Source organism: Papio anubis, chromosome X (genome assembly GCF_008728515.1).
Source record: "Papio anubis isolate 15944 chromosome X, Panubis1.0, whole genome shotgun sequence".
Lineage (NCBI taxonomy): Eukaryota > Metazoa > Chordata > Mammalia > Primates > Cercopithecidae > Papio > Papio anubis.
The window spans coordinates 35,162,096-35,166,911 of record NC_044996.1 but is presented as its reverse complement, the minus strand read 5'-3'; the positions used below and the strand labels follow the sequence as shown (position 1 = coordinate 35,166,911).

Below are 4,816 nucleotides of genomic sequence, written 5' to 3'. Positions count from 1 at the left end.
CTCTTTACTTTGACCTAATAAGATATAGTAGCCCTTACCAAAATATCTGATCTTATCCCATACTATGCTGTTTGCGATGCTTCCAGCTATAATTTGTTCTCTCTTCAGGGCCTTTGCACCCTGCGTAAAATGTTCTCTCACCATCTTTCTCATCATCCACATCTCAGCTCTAGGGTCAGCTCCTCGGAGAGGCTTTCCCTGGTCATCCCAACTCAGGAGCCCCCTACTGTGATCAGTATCTCATCGCATCACCCTGGTTTTTTTTCTCTCTTTTTTTTTTTTTTTTTGCGGGGCTAGGGGGTTGACCTGGGCTATGGCTGGGTCAAGTGCCTGCTTTATTCAATGGGAAATGCCCAAGTGGGACTCACCCCCACCTTTCACAATATAAAGTGAGCAGGGAGCTAGGCAGGAAGCTAGAAAAATAACGCATGGATCCAGACGATCCAGAAAGACCCTGCTAAGTCAGCTCAAGGCCAAGACTGGTCGGCATGAGAGAACAAAAGGTGACAGAAAAGCCTTGGGCAGCCTGAGCCACGATGGGCCTAGCAGAAGTAGTTGGGACATTCGTGGGCAACCAAATGCCAGGTTTGATTAAAAGTGTCCATGGCAGTCGGCTCCATGGGCCCTTTCTCCATCGCTGCCAAGTTCTGCTCCAGCTTCTCCAGGCTGGACATGCCCAGGATGACCGCGTCTCCATGGGCACCCTGCAGCTGTAAGTGGTGGTACATCCACCAGAGGGTGGCCGAGGTCATACTAGGGGCACTGGCACCATACACAGCCTGCATGGCCTTCTCCACCAGGGCAATGGCCTTGAAGTGGTGCTCCTTCCAGAAGCGATTCCTGTAGGTCTCAGCCCAGCTATTCCCAAAGAAGTGGCCCCCGGGCTGTTTCTTCCCCTGGCCTCATACTTGTACTTGCCGGTCAGCAGGCCCCCAGCCAGAGGGTGTAGGCATAGAACCTCAGTCCAAAGTGCCCGAGGCAGGGGAAGAGCTCCATTTCCACCTGCCAGGTAGTGGCATTGTACATGCCCTGGTACACAGTGGGCAGGATCCAGCCTTTGCTTTTATTTATTTATTTATGTATGTATTTATTTATTTATTTCTGAGACGGAGTCTCACTCTGTCGCCCAGGCTGGAGTGCAGTGGCACCATCTCGGCTCACTGCAAGCTCCGCCTCCCGGGTTCACGCCATTCTCCTGCCTCAGTCTCCCGAGTAGCTGGGACTACAGGTGCCCACCACCACACCTGGCTATTTTTTTTTTTTTTTTGTATTTTTAATAGAGACGAGGTTTCACCATGTTAGCCAGGATGGTCTCGATCTCCTGACCTCATGATCCGCCCACCTCGGCCTCCCAAAATGCTGGGATTACAGGCGTGAGCCACCGCACCTGGCCCAGCCTTTGCTCTTGCAGAGCATACAGATCTCCGCCACTTCTCAGCCGGCATAGTTGGAGAGGCCAAGTTCCATGAACTTGCCCTCCTGGTGCAACTGGTGGCAGGCACACAGCGTCTCTTCCACTGGGGTGCTGTGGTCAGGTGCATGTAGGTAGAAGAGGTCCACTTGGGGACACTGCAGCCTCTTCAATGACGTCTCCAGCTGGGACCGGACATTGTCAGGCTTTAGTGATTTTCTCTCCCAAGGGTTGGCCTTGGTGGCAAATTTCACTCAGTAGTCACCGCTGCCCAGCCCCAGCCCCAGGCCACCCAGGATGGTTTTGGACTGGCCATCGCTGTACGTGAAGGCCATGTCCAGCTTGGTGTGGCTGCACTCCAGGAAAGCGCACATGGCCGTGGCACTGGCGGATGCGTCCATGTGGCCCCCCATCTCCATGGTGCCTAGCACCATGGCATGCCGGGCCAGGATGCCCAAGGTGGCCCGCGTTGGCGGTGGACGGGACATGGCTAGCATGCGGGCATCGGGTGGCAGGGAGCGACCTGCGCAGTGGACCGCAGCGTGGGGCATGGTGCGAGACTCGGCGCTCAGCATGGCGTGGTGCCTGCCCCTCACCCTGTTTTATTTTCTCCCTACCACTTAACATTATCTCAAATTGTCTGTCCATTTATTGGTTTCCTTATTATTATATATCTTCACCACCACTAGAATGTAAAGTTCATGAGAATGGCAATCTTATTTGCCTCTGTCCTGCTGAATGTCTAGCAACTAGCTCAGTACTTAGCAGGTGCTCAGTGGATTATTTGTTGAATAGATGAGTCAGGATATGGACCGGCGTTGTTGAAACCATGGGAAATATGTGATCATATGATCACTTCAAGGAGAGCCTGAAGAGTTAAATGTAGATTATAAAGGAGGGAGCAGAGGAAAGAATGCCTACAAAGCAATTTGGAGGAACAACCAGGGTGGTAGGAGGAGAAACAGGAAAGTGTGATGTTACAGAAGGCAATCCTACTTCTCTCCCCAAAAGCAACCAATGCTAACAGATGGGTGGGTATCCTTCCAAATCATGTTCTATATATTTACATACATTCACAAATGTTTATATTATATGCATATGTAGTTTTGGTTTTTATATAAATGAGCTCATAGTACATGTATTATTCTATCACTTGCTTTTTTTAAAAAAAAACAGCTTTTTTGAGCTATAATTCGTACACTACACAATTCACACATTTAAAGTGTGCAGTTCAATTGTTTTTAGTATATTCATGGATGTGTGCAACCACTGCCATAGTCAATTTTTAGAACATTTTCATCACCTCAGAAACAAACCCTGTATCCTTTAGCTATCGCCTCTTTATCCCCCAACCCTTAGCAACCACTAATCCACTTTCAGTCTCTATAGATTTCCCTATTCTGGACTTTGATATTAATGGAAGAATATGTAATATTTTGTGACTGGCTTATTTTACTTAGCACAGTGTTTTCAAGGTTCATCCATGTTGTAGCATGAATCAGAACTTCATTCTTTTTATTGCTGAATAAAATTGCTCTTGCAGGCCAGGCATGTTGGTGCACGCCTGTAATTTCAGCACTTTGGGAGGCTGAGGCGGGTGGATCACTTGAGCTCAAGAGTTCAAGACCAGCCTGGGCAACATGGCAAAACCCTGTCTCTCTGCAAAATACAAAAAATTAGCTGGATGTAGTAGTGTGTTCCTATAGTCACAGCTACCCAGGAGGCTGAGGTGGGAGGATTGCTTGAGCCTGGGAGGCCAAGGCTGCAGTGAGTCATGATTGTGCTACGGCACTCCTGTCTGGGCAACAGAGTGAGACCCTGTCTCAAAAAAAACCAAAAAACAAAAAAACCCAAAACTTGCAACTTGCTCTTAGCATATCCATTGTGTGGATATGCTACATTTTGTTTATCTATTCGTCATTTGGACATTTGGGTAGTTTCTACTTTTATTTTTTTTTCTGAGATGGAGTCTCACTCTGTCACCAGGCTGGAGTGCAGTGGTGTTATCTCGGCTCACTGCAAACTCTGACTCCCTGGTTCAAGTGATTCTCCTGCCTCAGCCTCCTGAGTAGCTGGGATTAGAGACCCACTTATGGTGGGAGATGTACCACCACACCCAGCTAATTTTTGTATGGTTTTTTTTTTTTTTTTTTTTTTTTTTTTTAGTAGCGACGGGGTTTCACCATTTTGGCCAGGATGGTCTCAATCTCCTGACCTCATGATCCAACTGCCTCGGCCTTCCAAAGTTTTGGGATTACCGACGTGAGCCACTGCACTGAGCCAGTTTCTACATTTTGGCTATTATAAATAACATGCCTATGAGTATTCATGTTTCAGTTTTTGTGTGGACATATATTTTCATGTCTTTTGGGTATGTATCTAGGAGTGGGATTGCTGGGTCATATGGTAACTCTGTATTTAACATTTTGAGGAACTACTGGATTGTTTTTCAAAGTGGCTGATCAATTTTATGTTCCCACCAGCAGTATATGAGACTTCCAGTTTCTCCACATCTTTGCCAACACTTGTTAGTATCTGTCCTTTTGATTATAGCCATACTAGGGACTGTGATATCACTTGCTTTTTTATTTAATGTGTATGGATTTTTTTCTGTATCAGTATATATAGATATCCTACTTTTGTGTGTGTGTATGTGTTTGTGTGTGTGTGTGTGACAGAGTCTCACTCTGTAGCCCAGGCTGAAATGCAGTGGCACGATCTCGGCTCACTGCAACCTCCGCCTCCCAGGTTCAAGTGATTCTCCTGCCTCAGCCTCCTGAGTAGCTGGGATTACAGTCTCCTGCCACCATGCCTGGCTAATTTTTGTATTTTTAGTAGAGATGGGGTTCTACCGTGTTGGCCAGGCTGGTCTCAAACTACTGACCTCGGGTGATCCGTCCACCTGGGCCTCCCAGAGTGCTAGGATTACAGGCATGAGCCACCATGCCCAGCTGATATCTTACATATTTAACTGCTGCATAACATTCCACAGAAACCATGCTTTTCAAGATATTCCTGCCTATATCATTGTGTTATTTCTTCCACCAGGGCTCAGCAGCCTGGAAATAGAAACAATGGTGGTGGATCGATTCAATTGATCCAGATTTGGAAGTTGCATGGCAGGTGAGAAGGATTTGGATGGTAATGGTGAGAGAGGATTTGAAATAATTTATCAACAGTGTGGTGCAGATCAATCCTGGTGTGTAAGTGACTAACAAGGAACTGGAGTGGATGGCATAGCATAGTGACTAGAACCCTAAAAGAAGGGGTTTTACATGAAAGTGGAAAGATAGCTTTTTGTTTTGTTTTACATTTACCCATTCCCTCTGTTGAGTTTTTTTGTTTGTTTGTTTTTTGTTTTTGTTTTTGTTTTTAATACTGAGTTATTCACTACTTTGCCCTCTA

The 4,816-nt window shown here is 46.6% G+C and overlaps 1 pseudogene; it reads right to left on the bottom strand.

The window, feature by feature from the left end:
* Positions 1–542: 542 nt before the first annotated feature.
* LOC101001313 lies at positions 543–2,073 on the bottom strand (annotated as a pseudogene).
* Positions 2,074–4,816: the final 2,743 nt, after the last annotated feature.